General features: G+C 44.3%; 1 protein-coding gene across 2 annotated transcripts in view; it reads left to right on the top strand.

Moving 5' to 3' along the window:
• The window catches only part of TRIM33 (tripartite motif containing 33), a 109436-nt gene that overhangs the window by 43856 nt on the left and 49977 nt on the right, over positions 1-15603 (top strand). The window lies entirely within an intron of this gene.

Genomic DNA, 15603 nt, shown 5'->3' with positions numbered 1-15603 from the left:
ATCTATTTATTATAGTTAAAAAGATGGTCTTGCTTACCTATACAGCATTTTCTAAAGTGTTTTTCTTAAAATAGTTCTGCTGAATTAATGGAAATAGGTTTTATGAATCTCCTGTCATAAAAGACTAGGTTGAGTTGATCAACCACACTTAAAAGTGTTTCTAAACTGTAAGATGTGTTAGAGCTTCGAATTTGTTAGATTCACTGGAATTCATTTAGAATGCTCCTCAAGAGGAGGGCATGCGTTAATCCCAGTTTGTGCCAGGCACTTTTCTGAATGCTGTGTGTTGGGTTAATTGACACCGACTACCCATGAAGCATTGTTGCTGGTGTCATGTCTGTGCGAAGGAGAGGGAGCTCCCAGAAAGCTTTAGTCATCTGCATAGGGTCTCCCTGTAAGTGGTGGAGCCAGGATTCGAACACACGTGGCCATCCTCCACGGCTCCCTTAGCTCGTATGCTTACTTGCTCCCGTGTGGAATATAGAATGCAGTGTGTGAGCACACTATGTGGAATCTCTCAAAATTGACTGTATATACAGGTAATGCCCTTTGTTCTTCTTCAAGGCTACTCTTACTGTTTGACAGAGCATTTGTTTAGAAATCTACTTAAAATTTCTATATTGTTAATTTGTCCCAGAATGTTTCATTTTGGCTAATGTTTTACTTCAGGTTACTAATCTTGTGGCTGCCATTACCTCAGGGCCAAATCTTACCATTGATTGTTTTATAATAATCTCAGTAAGACATTAGATTACCTTTCTCACAGCTGCAGTCAGATGTTTTGAGAAATCTTAAATTTATTAGAGCTTTTTAAATTGATGGTGAGAAACAAAAGAACAGGAAGATGGTGTCCTTTTTCTCATGAAAGGATAGCTTCAACCACCCCTCTCTCAGACTTTAACCATGATCCTTTTCTTGATCATTTTCCTTGACCACCTATACCCAAGTCCTAACTATCTCTTGACTGTTTTCTCCCTTTTCTTTATTTCACACTTTTCCTGGACAGGCTGTGGCAGAGCCTGTGTCATTGGAATGCAAAGCCTAGCTGTCTGTTACTACAGCGCATTTATAATTGGTGCAGCTGTGTTGAGGTTTACCTTGTTAAATTCATTCTGTGCACATTGTGGCCAGGCTTATTTTGTAAGGTATAGAGTCTCCACCCTCCTCCCTGCCTTCTTTTAAGCACCCCTCAGTGGTTCCCCCCTAGTCAAAGTTCAGGGTGTTCATTCAGTGTAGCATACTTTATTGAGTCTCACTAGAGTCTTTCTCTTCATCTTCTGTAGGAAGTTAGGAAACAGTTCACAAAACCACCCTCACTTATACCAATTGCAGAATTCAGTAAAAACTCAACCATAGGTTTTTGGGTTCGAACAGCATGCAGTTCAGCTCATCGATACGATTTGCTATTACCTTCTTCAGTTAGAGTGGTAGCCTTCCAGACAGAATGCTGAACCCTCACCTGGGAACTGCCGTTCATAAACGAAGCACTTCCCTGTTGGTCAACAGAGAGCTGTTCATAGGGCAGCACCTGTGTGATCACAGGATTCAGCAGCTCCTCAGTGGTTCCAAATTCATGCTTGCGGGAAAGGAGGGTAGCTGCCTGCTCACAAATACCATAAACAGCCTTTGCATCCTCCTGGTTGCGTGTTCCTGCACGGAACGGTTCTGGGCAGTGCCTGCCTTATTAGAGTGTCCTCCAGCCAGGACATGAGTATTTCAGGTTCAGGGTTACTTTATGTTCTTCAGGTGTAGAGTAGGTCTCGATTAATAGCTAACAGCAAGCCAGTAACTTGCTCTTAAATGACATGTATTTACCAAAGCATCCAGAAATTTTCTGGTCCAAAAATCCCAGTGGTTGCTGCCGAGTAGCTCTCATAGGTTTTTGCCATAAACTCCAGTCTGCACGATCCATGTTGCCAACACTTCCAAAATCACGTCGAAATGTGGATCGTAGGGGTCCAAAACCATCTGGAGAGAGACTGCTTTTTGCAGTTCAGACATGGCCTGCCCCGTTCATGCTAGTGTGGCAAGAAGGATCATCTGTGCCTTAACTGGCTAGTGTTCCAGCATCTGTAAAAATGGATAAACCTGCTGAGGTGTAGCATACAGGAGTTAAAGTTAGGAACTAAAAAACAGCATCACAGTCAACACAGCAAACTGATTACTATATGTGTCAGCCATAAAATTGAGGACATAGCATAAATGACACACACATCCTTGCTTTCAAGAAGGGCTTCAAGACTAGTATATAATTTTTACCATTTGTATCATGCACAACAATAGGAAGCACCAGAAAGAGTCTAGGATGTTAGCAAGAGTCCCCAGGAGTTGTGAATACATAAACTACAGAAACTTATACGATAATTCTAATGGAAAGTGGAAACATCGATAAAATGTCATTCTAAAAGTAGGAATATCATTCTCCCAGTAGACACATGTACACTGTTAAAACAAACTGAAGTTTATAATTGTATGTTTGAAAAAAATACTGTTTTTATAATACAAAATGCAAACAAAGATCTTGGTTGCTCAAAGGAAATACATAAAATCAATTGGGCTTCTTGTTTAGTTTTAAAAGTAGGTGGCAAAAGTGATTTAGTTTTCTTTACCTGCGAATGTCATGGGTGACTTTTGCCTAGGTTATTCCTAAGAATTTCACCAGCTTTAGCAGGTTCTTGGACCTATTAACATCCTTTCTGTTCGTCATGTGTGTTGCCAACGCATGGAAGTCTTCACTTTCTGATATCATGGTCTCATCGATACAGTGTATTATTATACCAGGACCTGCATCAAGTCCAAATCCCTTCTAACCAAATTATACCAGTAAATTGGTAAATTGAAATAACCCCGTGGCAGTACAGTAAATGTAAACTGGGATCCTTACACAGGAAGGAGAATTACTGCTGGCATTTTTTTGGGATTAAGGCAAAGAAGAAAACATTTGCAGGATCAATCTCTGAGTACCTCGCTCCTTTAGCCTGCTGTGTGTTTTTTTGAACCGTGGAAAGCACATCAGGGACTGGTGGTGCTGTGGTGGCATGGCTGTGTTCAAGCTTTAATAATCTACTGTTAGTCCTGATGAGCTGTCCACTTCTTCACAGGCTACAGACGGTTACTGTACAGGGAATTCAGTAGTACCAGCACTTCAGCTTCTAATTTGTTATTAAAGTGGTAGTCTCTTTTTGTCCACCACGTTTCCTATAGCGTCTCATGTTAACAACTTCTTTGAGCTCAGACATTTCCAGTGGTTCCCATTTAGCATGACTAATCAAGCCTGGCTTTCAGATGAAATAATATGCATTCTCTTTTATGATACCAGCCAGCCACACTGTCCATCCCATTAATACATTCATGTAAAAGAGATGTAACCACTTCTCACACAGTCTGTTCAGACATTACATTTTTTGTCCAAACTTTTGCCTTAATCCCGTCAACCGTTGCCTCGCCTCCCAATTTAACTTTAGCGCCCATTAGGACTTCGGCCATGGTCCATTGGTCTCCCATGTCAAGGAGTCCCAGAAATGTTTTACTCACCTCCTGGCTGTTTTACGCACACAAGGGCATATTGCCTTTGTTCTCCATCTTGGGGTTGAAGCAGAAGACTCTGGCCTCTTCTTAAGACTTCAGTTTGATTAATCCATAGAATAATCTCGCCAGGCATGAGGTCAGGTTTCTTACTGTCATTTTTGTCCTCTAGTTTTTTAAATTGCTCCAATGTAACAGCTGTTTGGGCCCTTTAATGTTGGGGAGCAGCATGGCTCCCATTGGTCCACCCAGCCTTCAGTGGGGCTGCGTTAAGACCTTTGTTTGAACCCCAGCAATGTCTTCTTTTGTTCATCCCATTTTTAAAAAATTTTATTTATTTACTTTTGGAGAGCGGAGAAGGGAGGGAGAAAGGGAGAGAAATATCAATGTGTGAGAGATACATCAGTGTGGCCCGCAACCCAGGCATATGCCTGACTGGGAATTGAACTGGTGACCTTTTGGTTTACAGGCTGGTGTTCAATCCACTGGGCTACAGCAGCCAGGGCTATTCATTCCATTTTTTTTAATAGCCATCTTAAAATTTCCATTCTGCTGGGATAAATCTCTTGGCTCTCCCCTTTTTCTTTCCCTGTCTTCTCATGAACCACTCTAATTTTCTTAGCATTTATAAGGCCCATAAAGAGAATTTGAGACAATAACTCTGATATGGCTTCTCAGATTGTTGTTGGATTTTGCAGCAGTGCGGTTACATGGGCGCACCCATGTGACAGTGTCCCCCTTAATCGTAGTATTTCCTGTAACCTAAGTCAGGGGCAGTGGATGAGTGTCCTGATCTTCATGGTGCTGATCCAGCATGGTTCACGTAAGAAACATGGCGGTCACTTCTTCCGGGGTGTTCCACGTGCCTGTTAATGGAGAAGGCCAGCACCTATCTCAGGGTAGTCAGACTTTACAGGGGCTTTTACTCAGTCTGTCAGGCTAGTTGTCCCCTTAGGAGTGACCTGCTCTGTGTCTGAATTATGTATAACCTTATCTGCGGTTGTTCCCTAGTGAGCTGCGGGGCCTGCACCAACCCCAGACATTGCTCTTCTATTCTGCAGCGTTCAAAACCAACGATATTGCCTCTAACTAATCACTCTCATAATATTTCAGTAAAGCTTTTCCTTCAGGGGGTAGACAGTGTCAATCCACAAAATGAGACAGATGCTCTACATACACTCTCTGGTGTCATTAGTTTCTTGGTTTTGTCTTTCCTGGACCTGGGCTACTTTCTTGTGGCCACAGGTAGTAGAGGTCCTGTCTGTTTTCTTAGCATAATTTTTGCCTTGGGAGTGGCCCTGAGGCTAGTGGCTAGAGCTGAGACTGGCTGAAATCGGAGCAACTGTGACCAGTGTCTGGATCTGTCCTAACACACCATTTTCATTTTAGCTCCTATGGATAATAGTAACCAAGGGATTGTATAATTAGTTTGTTTCTTACTAGTTTGCATTTCCTTATTTTTCCAGTGATTCAGCTTCTAGGGAGTGGGGTCTGCCATTTCTAAATTCCATTGGTAATTTTTCCTGCTAGTAATTGTGTTACATACCATGAGTGACTAGGTAGTTAGGAGTCAAAGGTTCGTAAACCCCCATGCCCTCCTTCTTCCTCTTCCCAAACCATGTGTTTCAGTGAGTCCCACTGTGATGTCAGCTACGAAGTTAGGAAGCAATCCACGAGTCTTCCCTTACTGCTGATACTAACTACAGAATTTGGAAGTTGTCCCCCAAACCACCCTCAACTTCTACACCAGTTGCAGGTTTGGGATTTCCCAAGACTACCCTCAGATTCGTAATTTGCTAGAACTCACTAAAAACCATGAGGCTGACATTTGCATTTATTAAAGTGAAAAGGATGCAGATTATAATCATCTAAGGGAAAGCTGCAGGGGGCATAGTCTAGGAGAGTCCCGAGTGTGGAACCTTCAATTGTCTTCTTTCACTGGAACTCTGGGCATAGTTAACGTCTCCCAGCCTCCCAGCCAGGATGTGCGACAGTATGCTCGGGTACCGCCAGCCTGTGAGGTTCACCTGAGCTTTGATGTCCAGAACATTTTTTGGACCTTTGTCACGTAGACGTGGTTCACGGTCCATGTAACTGACCTGTCTCCAGTGCCCCCTGAGGCTGAACTGATACCTTGTGACTCAAAAGCCCCCACTGTAAATTACATCCTTAGCATGGGACCCAAGGCCTCAGGTAAACAAAGACTTTTATCAGGCATTACATTGCAAGGGCCAGTAGCTGAGGTCAAAGGCCAGACCTTTCTTTGGGCAAGGTTAAATTCTTTACTGCATAGTCTGTTATCTCCTACCTGCACTTCGAAGTAGGAAGCCCTCTGTTTAAATTTCTCTGCCTTTGTAAGTGCTACGCCTTAACTTATGAAACACTTTCCTTATCTGTCAGAACTATTTAACCTTAAAGCCAGTTCACTTCTGTGTTATCTTTACTGACACTTTTGTTCTGTTTTTCCCACCCCTCTTCCCTGTATGGACTTACTAAGGCTTTTTAGGGGTAGTTCTTTAAGGGATTTAATTTCTCCCAGGCTACTGATCAGATCAGACTTTTCACCTCCTCTTGAGTCAACTACGCAATTGTGATATTTTCTTAGAGTAGTCCGTGGAGATTATATTTTTTAATTTTTTAAAAGATTTTATTTATTTTCAGAGAGAGGGGAAAGGAGGGAGAAAGCAAGAAACATTGATCAGTTGCCTCTTTCATGCCCCCAATTGGGGACCTGGCCTGTACCCAGACACGTGCCCTGACTGGGAATCTAACCGGTGACCTTTTGGTTCACAGGTCGGCACTCCATCCACTGAGCCACAATAGCTGGGACTATTCAGTGGAGATTTTAAAAAATATACTTGCTTAGAATTAAAGAGCATTAAAATTTTGCAAAAATCTGTGGTTATATTGTTTTCTTGTTTATAATATTGTGCAGCTGAGTTTATTTCCTTGTTCTTTATTAACCTGGCCACAGATTTGAGGCTTTTATTGGTCATTTTAGTGACCTGGCTCGAAGTCATTTATTCTATTCTTTAAAAGTATTCTAATTCTAACACTTATCTTTTATCTTTATTCTTTCCTTAGTTTGATTTTTGTACTTTCCTTTGATTCTTATGTTGACTCTTTTGTTTATCAAAATATGTGGATTTCCTTTGATTAAAATTTAGCCTCATTCTGTAATCATTTTTTACCTAACACAGTCTGTAATTATATTCCCCCCCCTTTAAAGATAATTACTAGGTCGTATTTAGCGAGTAAGATGATAAACTGTGTGTTGAACTGTTATTGAAAGATTTTCTTGGGCTCTGCCGAGGAAGAAATGCCAATCAGCCACAAAATTAGGCAGTACAGAGCTTTACTGGGGTTTGCGCACCCGGGTGAGGTTCACCGGTCCCCAGAGTGGGGCCAGGGAAGTCGCGCCCAAGCAGGGAATATGGTGGGTTTTTTTGCACCAAATTCTGGTTGGCTCTCTATGTGAGGGCTAGGGATTGGTCTCTTTGAACCAGGTGGCAATCTATCATTGGTGGTTCCCTGGTTTGACGTCAGCCGTCTCTTCCCGGTTGTAGTTTGGCTGCCATTTTGTCCTACACCACCCACCCTGACATTCCGACCTCTTTGATAGGATAAGGGGTGGGCTTAGGTTGCCAGGCGGATATCCCCGCCCATCCTGACATTCCGACCTCTTTGATAGGAAAAAGGGCCCCTGTTCGATCTGGCTACTTCCTGCTGTCTGGGGCGGGGGGAGGGGGCGTAGAGGGGAGGGGCTAGAGGTTGGCTGTTTTAGATGGATTGATGACCAGGGGTGATGGGAAGCTATGGTTGGGGTAGAAGTGTCCCATACTTGTGGCTTGAGGAGAGAACGGGGGAAATAGGCGGAGCTGAAGGAGGAGTTGGATTTTCTAACAGCGGAAGGATAAGGGAGGAGGAAGGGGTAGGGTTTCCCATGACCTGGAGAGTGGCGCCTAGTAGTTGGAGAACATCCCTTCCTAGAAGCGGGATAGGGCAGGAGGGTATGACAAGGAATGAATGGGAAAAGAGAAAGCTGTCCAGACTTCAGTTAAACAGAGGGGTTCACCATGGGCGAGATGGGGTCCCGTCAACCCCCATGACTGAGATCTGGGAAGGAGTAAAAGTTCCTGAAAAAGATGGTAAAACAGAGTAGGTAGCCCCCGTGTCCACCAGGAAAGAGATGGACTTACCCGCTACCTGCAGTGTTACCCTGGGCTCCGCGAGGGCGATGAGGGTCTTTGAGTCCCAGCCGCTTCAGTCGTCTAGGAGTCCAAGAAGTTCCAGCGCAGCCAGGGAAGAGTCCGCACCTTGATTGGCTGGTCCCCCACGTGGAGGCGCCGGGGACGAGCCTCTAAGGGGACAGGCATCCCTCCAGTGGCTAAGCTGTCGGCAGTCGGGGCAGGGTTTTGTTGGTGGCTGAGGTTGAGGACACTGGTGGGCCCAGTGTCCTTCTTTGCCGCACTTGAAACAGGTCCCTGGTGGGGCGTTATTTGGCCCAGACTTAGGCTTCGCCCCTGTGCCAGTGTGTTTGCCGCCGGCCGCAGGGCCACCTTTTGCTGTAGGCGTGCCTGGCGGGCAGCCTCAGCCTCTGCTTCCCGATTAGTGAAAACCTTAAGTGCCATATTTACCAGATCTCGGATGGGGGTTTGGGGGCCATCCTTGGCCTTTTTAAATTTTCTTCTAATGTCTGGGGCTGACTGAGAGATGAAGTGAATAGCTAGGACAGTGGCCCCAGTGTTAGAAGCCGGGTCAAGGCGGGTATGGAGCATCATTGCCTCGGTTAGTCTGTTGAGAAATAAGGCCGGATTTTCTCTGGGGCCTTGGGTGACTTCTCTGAGTTTATAATAATTGACTGCCCGAGATGAAGGGCAAGGGGAAGACAGAGCCCTCCTTTTGGGAATTATATTTGTTAGAGGTGGAAAGAGCTTAGGCGTTTCTCAATTGAAGACAGGTCAGTTAGTGAGAAGGGACATGGACCCGAACGACACCCTCTGCTCCTGCCCCTTCCTGGAGGGGGCAAATACGGGAGTCTAGGGGCTCTAGATTCAGGCGAGAGCGGGTGTGTGAGCTGACTGGGGGGGAAAGGTCTTCAGAGGGAGGGGAAGAATCAGGCTGAGAGGGGAGGGCCAGAGCTGGAGTAGCCGTGGGCGGGAGCTGAGGAGGAGGAGGAGAAGCACGATCTTCAGGGGAATCAGAAAAGGAGGAAGGGGGTTCTGGGGCAGTTGGCTTAGGAGGCTGTAGGGGTCAGAGTTCCCTTGGGCCAGGAGAACCTGAGCTGTGGAGCATTGGGCACACAGATCAGGGCAGGAGCGCAAGGCCCAAAAGCTCTGAATGTATGGGACCTCAGACCGTTTGCCAGTCCGTCTGCAAAGATTATCTAGGTCTGTAAGGGTAACAAAATCGAAAGGACCTCAGGAGTCCAGGTTTCGTGATTATCGAGCTGATAAAACGGCCAGGCCACAGTGGATAGAAAAATCAGCCGTTTTCGTTTGAGGCCAGGATCAATAGCTGGCAAATTTTTCAGGAGGCACCCTAGAAGTGACTTAGGGTCTGGTTTGGACTCCTGCCCCCCCTTTCCTGGTCCCGCGAGGATTAGCAAGTGGAAATCGGCGTCCCTCAACCCAAGTTGCTGATCCAGTCCGGTAAAAATGAGGATCTAGGCCCAGGGACGTCTCCTCCGGTGCCTAGAGCCCCTCAGCGGAGGGAGAGCAGCCTCTCCCAGAAGGGTCACCCCAACGCAGCGCTGCGATTTGGTGGGAGAGCAGTCTCTCCCAGCAGATGGGGGTCCGGAATCAGTGTTTGGGGACCAGAAATGTAAGGGCAACGGCACTTACCCCGGTTCTTTGTCCGGACTGGTGGGGTAGCCACGAGGCCTCCTTGGGGAGTGGGGAGAGGAGTGGTCTTCATCAGACAACAACTCCTCCCGGGTTTCGGCACCAAATGAAAGGTTTTCTTGGGCTCCGCTGAGGAAGAAATGCCAATCAGCCACAAAATTAGGCAGTACAGAGCTTTATTGGGGTTTGCTCACCCGGGTGAGGTTCACCGGTCCCTAGAGTGGGGCCAGGGAAGTCGCGCCCAAGCAGGGAATATGGCGGGGTTTTATGCACCAAATTCTGGTTGGCTCTTCGTGGGGGCTAGGGATTGGTCTCTTTGAACAAAGCGGCAACCCATCATTGGTGGTTCCCTGGTTTGACGTCAGCCGTCTCTTCCTGGTTGTAGTTCGGCTGCCATTTTGTCCTACCCCGCCCATCCTGACAGTTATTACCAATATTGTGACCTACACATTCTCTTTTTTTCTCTTTTTTAAGTTTTAAATTATTTTTCAAAATCCTCACCCTAGGATATGTTTGTTGATTTTTAAAGAGAGGGGAGGGTTGGAGAATAAAGACAGAAAGAGAAAGAGAAATGAACATCAGCGTGTGAGAGAAACATCAGTGGGTTGCCTCTTGTGTACGCCCCGACCTGGGATGGAAACCGCAGCCTAGGCTGTGCCCTGACGGGAATCAAACCGGCAACCTTTCGGTGCACGTGGGTAATGCTCCAATCACTGAGCCACCCGGGCAGGCCTTTTCTCTCTTTAAAATGCTTTATTGGGGTCTTTGATTTTCTTTGTGGTCTTGTAAGTTCTCCAAAAGTAAAGCAGGTATAAAACTTATGAAATTTTGTTTCTTAAACCATTACGTGGTTTCTAAACTGTGGGGATATCTATCCCTCCATTCTCTAATAATTCTTTTCACAGTACCTGAATAAAAAATAGTATAGACTTATAAATACCAAGAAGTCACCAGTGGTGACTTCAGTTAATTTTCCAAAAGCAGGGAAATGGATTGAATTTTTAGCAGATCAGATAATTGTCTTAGTTGTGTTGAATGAACCACAACCAAAGCACAAAGGACTTAGAAAGGAAACCACTTGATTTACTTCCTGGAAACCTATTATAGCTCAGGATGTAGAGGTGATAGGTATCACAGAAGTTGGGCTTATTCTTTGAGTAAATAAAATCAAAGGCTCTGGACTTGGGGATATTAGGTCTAACTGGAGGATGGAGATGGGGGACTGGCTGAAATTGGAAAGATTAAGTGTAGCTCTGCACTCTAAACCATGGGACCGTCATTCACCTCGACTAGCTTCCAGAGTGCCAATAGTGACACCTTTCTGTTTCACTGTTTCTTTTTGTTCCCCTTTCTGGACTTAGAGGCCTTTCTGCTCCCTGGAGAAAGTGAACGATCAGAAGAGGCCTCTAATTCTTGGGGTCCATTTTAAATGAAAAAGATTGCCTTCCTGTGCAGCCCACCAGTTAATAAGTTCTGCTTTCTCTCACCCATGATTCTAAGCAGTTTTAAAATAGGCTTAATGTGAATGGTTGGAAGGGTCATCTGACACTTGAAGAGAGCCACTGTCACGTGCTGTACACTGTGAGGTATGTTGGGAATTCTCAACTCCTTCCTGTCTTGTCTGGCGTCAGATACAGAGACTGGAAGAGTGTTTCCTTTCTCAGCATTCCTGGCTTTCATAGCTCCGATCCACAGTTTATGGCCATAAAACAAGTGGAATTCTGCTTTGTGGGTGATTTTTCAGAAAGCTTTTGCCTTTCTGATGAAAGGGACAAGTGTTGTGGATGTCAGCCTTTTTTCAGCTTTTTCCTTCCTTGAATTTGGTTGTGGTACCTGGAACTGGGACACCATTGTATGCTGATGAGGTATAAAGCCAAGATCATCTCACAGAGTGTGGATTTGATGTTGTTGAACTGTTAAGCTAATAACATCAGCTGCATCTGTTTGGTCTTGTTATGTCATGCATTATTGGTCTTTGTAGCTGTATATCTTTCTGATTGACATAACCACCCACATGAGAGAGGCCAAGGTACACTGAAAGGAAGGACACGAAAGGGCGTAAGATAATACAGGAACAAAAGGATGTGTAACACAAAATGATGGCATCCTGAAAGATACAGCAAGCTGCTGTTGGTTACAAAATAGGGGCAGAATCTCTGGGAAGGAAGTAACTAAAATAAAAAAATGCTCTTGAAAGTATGAGAGCTGCAATAAAAAATTGACATGTTTGCTAGATAAATTCTAGTTAGTCTCTTAGAAAATAGAGCAAAATAAATTATATGAACAATACAAGAAATGTGCTTTTAAGAACCTAGAGTTGCCAGTCCAAAATGACCTATTTGGTGCCAAGCACACTGCTTGTCAAAGAGATCTGTACGAAGGCATATATTGTCATAGATATAAAATGATCAACAAAGTTTCCAAAGTACAGAAGTAGGTGACCCCGCAATGAAATGGGAATTTAAGTAAGTAGGATCTTTAAAATTAACAGTACCAGGAGATAGAGGATGCTGAGAGTGACTTCCAAAGTTGAGTGGTGAGAGGGAAAGATTTTCAACCTAGAATTCTGCAGCTTACCTGTGAATTAGTGTGAGAGTAAGGTGTTGACGTTTTTCAGCATGCAAGGATTCCACAGCTGCCTCTCATGGACCTCTTGCTGCAGAGCGATTAAAAATGTTAGTAAACCAAGTGAGTGGGAGTGTCCACAGTGGCAGCCATGTAGTAGCTAGTCCAGACTGAAGCTGAGGGCTGAGAACCCTATGAAGGATGTCTCTAGGAAAAAATGAGCCACCTCTATTAAATTTGTTAGATTAGATGACTGGAAAAATAACATAGACAACTTTTTAATATAGTTGATCGAACATGAGAAACATTAGGTACATTGAAAATTAAGCAAATGAGAACAAAAGGCGTTTATTCCAAAAAAAGTTCTACAAGAAAATAAATTATTATATACTTGCCTCATTATTGGGCAACATTTACATAGTCATTTATTAACAAGCAAAGTTGTTGTCCCCAAGGATGTGATGTGACTGATTATTGTTTCAAAAGAATCACACTAGCTGTGGTGAGGGGAGATTTCAGGGGAGCAAGGACTGAGTCAGGTGGTTAATTAGGAGGCTGTTTTCAGTAATTTAGGCAAGTAACTTGGTGGCTTAGACTGGAGTGCTGACATCGGAGATAGTAAGATATCAAATTCTACATGTATTTTGAATTTGAGTCCTGAAATCGGGATGTATGGATTTGCTGATTTATGGGTTGTATGAGATAGGTATTGAGAACACCAAGATTTTTGGCTTTCAAGTTACTAAGAGTAATGAAGGATGGAATTGAATTTACTGAGGTGGGGAAGACTGCGGGAAGGCATGGTTTGTCAGGTGTATTTAAGGAATCGGTAGTTAAGTTTTGGCCATATCTGAGATTTGATATGAGGGGCAACCCCCAAAACCATGGAATTTATTTATAAAAATTCTGTATTTATCTCACATGTTTAAATATCAGTCACTTCCAAAGTACTCTCCATTTAATGCATTATACCTATCTAGGGGTTTTTCTACTGCTCAAAACAATTTTTGAACTCCTTGATTTTGATGCCTTTTAGTGCTTCTGCTGGTTTTTGTTTCACTTCTTCTCTGTCATCAAAATGTTTCCCGTTGAGCACTTTCCCCCTGGGTAAACAAACAAATAAAAGTCACTCTGGGTGAGATGGGGCGAATAGGGAGGGTGGGACATTGGGATCATGCCATTTTTGGTCAGAAACTGCTGACCACTTAGCGTGGTGTGGGCAGATTTGCTCCTAAATCACCCATCATGAAATGGGCAAACGCGTCGAATCTTCAAAAATATTGACTGAAGCGGAACACAAGTCTCTCACCACAATGTCAGCTGGTGCACTGGTACAGATGGGCTCCCAGAACTCTCTCCTAGCTGGGGAAGCCTGCACTACAGGAGCCCTGCCCTCCAGAAGGTAATTCTGGGGATTTCTGTTGGGGCGGTTCCCCTAATAAGAATATAAGCACGACTATTGTATGATAAAACTAGATTGGGCAAGATAGGAGAGGTAGAGAGGCTGGTAGTACAGGTGTTGAATTCTTGATCGTCTAAAGCTGATAAAGCTATTAGACCTATTTTAGAGGGCATCGCCTAGACTGCCTCTATCGGGCAGGCAGAGGGGGTCCTCACATTCCATCCACCTCAGTCCCATTAACTGTCGTCATGGGGCAGGATGGAACCTACAGGTTTGGGGGGACTTTGCCTCTCCTGAAGTGAGGGTCATGCGTAAGTCTGCACGTTCTAAGACCACACAGTTCTGGCTCTTCTATCCTCATCTGGGGTGAAGACATTAAGTTGCTGGAACTACAATTTCTTCCCCGTGAACAGATTAAAAGAGATCTCCGCAGGCCCTTCCCTCTCTCTGTTCTCTCTCCATCACTACCTGCTTTAAATCTACTAGGGCGACGATTAAAATCATTATGTTCTTTATTCCTGTCACCCAAGAAAAGTCGTGCACTCCTAGGCGTCTCCTCATCTGCCATGCTTTAATTCCCATAGGCTCTGCAAGTGACAATTTGTCTTCTCTCTGCCACTTTGTTCTCTGGGATTCCTGGTTTGTTATCAACAGAATCTCCTTATACTCAGTGTCTCCTTTGATCCTTTTCTTTACTTTGCTGCAATGGGAACAGCTCTAGGACATCGCTTCCCCTTCTGCCCTCTTAACTGGTAGCTGGTTTTTCTTTGATATCCCATGTGTCAGTGGGCCTGGAGGCATGAGGTCCATTTTCTATTTGCTATTGTTTAGACCATTCTTCCTCCTCAAAAATTTCTGAATTTTAATCACATCATCAATCACATACCTTTTTGGTGGTATCATATATTAAAAGACCTTGGGGCATCCCACTTCATCTCTTAAAGATCTGAGTTTCTGACTCAGTGGTCTACTACTACTGTCTTGATTCCTAGTGCTTTTAATATTTGATCCTTCACACCCTAGTCTGCATGTTCTGTGAACTCCTTTCTAAGGCGGTTTCATTTACATTGCCACTTGCACCCATGTCTATACACTGGACTGTGGCATTTCCAATAGTTCTTTTCAATTTCAAGCATTCCTATCTGTGATCACATCTATCATTCCAGATTATTCTGCTTAGTATTAGCCTTCCACATTTATTTCCCGCACAGTGGCTTGAATTTTAATTCATTGCTAATACGCCTTTCCTGTACTTCATTTCTTTCTGTTCTCACTTAACCATTTTCCATTTTACTTTCAACACCAATCCTGTTCACTCCCTTGGCATTTAATCTTGACTCCTATATCCCACTTGGTTGAATTCGTTTGGCAAAGCCACAATCGTGATGAAACCCAGCTTCCCTTCTGTCATGCTTTGTTCATGCAGCTGACCATCACAGGAGGAAAAAAATGCGTAATGACACCATCTAGTCTTATTTTCGGCTGGTCCGCTTATCTCAAGTAGACCCTACTGTTAACTGGCAGTCATAGTGCATTCACGCCTTTTCCTGTCACATACGCTGGCATTGTATCCTCAGTCCTCACTCCCAGATACTGACATTGCTTTCTATCATCGAAAACATTGAAGCAATCGACAGGGAACTTGAACAGATTCTGTCTGCCACAGCTACTTGCCCGCCAAGCACCTGCACCCCCATTTCTACATTTCTGTTTGTGATCTTACTTGAACTCTCTCTATAAAGCCGATTTCTGTACTCACACGCTTAGATCCCATCTCGTATAGCCAGTGACATTGCTTCAGCAGTTTGGCCTTTTCTGCCGATGTCAGTTTTTCTGTCTTCAGCAGTTATTCCTATCAGTATTTTGATATTCTGCTATTTTTTTCCTATCTTTAAATACAAAACACAAAACCTTTAACCTACTTTCTCTACCAACAGCTGTTCCTACTCCTCTTGGTGCAAAACTTTTTGAAAGGATTGCTTATAGTCACGGTCTCTGGTTTTTTCTGTGCCGTTTCCTCTTCGACATGCGCACACCACGCTGCCAGCACTCTACCGGCCCCGCTCTTTTCAGGTCACCGATGGCACCGCTTTACTAATCCAGAGGCCGTTTCCTGGTGGTCATTACTGCTGTACGAATCAGCAACACTTGACGTGCTCGGTCGTTTACCTGGAGACCACAGTGTTTAGTTGTCGTCCTACTGCTCTGCTTGCTGCTTCTCAGTCCCATTTGCTCATTTTCCTGGATCTCTTCATGTTGGGTATGCCA

Source organism: Desmodus rotundus, chromosome 12 (genome assembly GCF_022682495.2).
Source record: "Desmodus rotundus isolate HL8 chromosome 12, HLdesRot8A.1, whole genome shotgun sequence".
NCBI lineage: Eukaryota > Metazoa > Chordata > Mammalia > Chiroptera > Phyllostomidae > Desmodus > Desmodus rotundus.
This window is presented reverse-complemented; position numbering and strand designations above follow the sequence as displayed.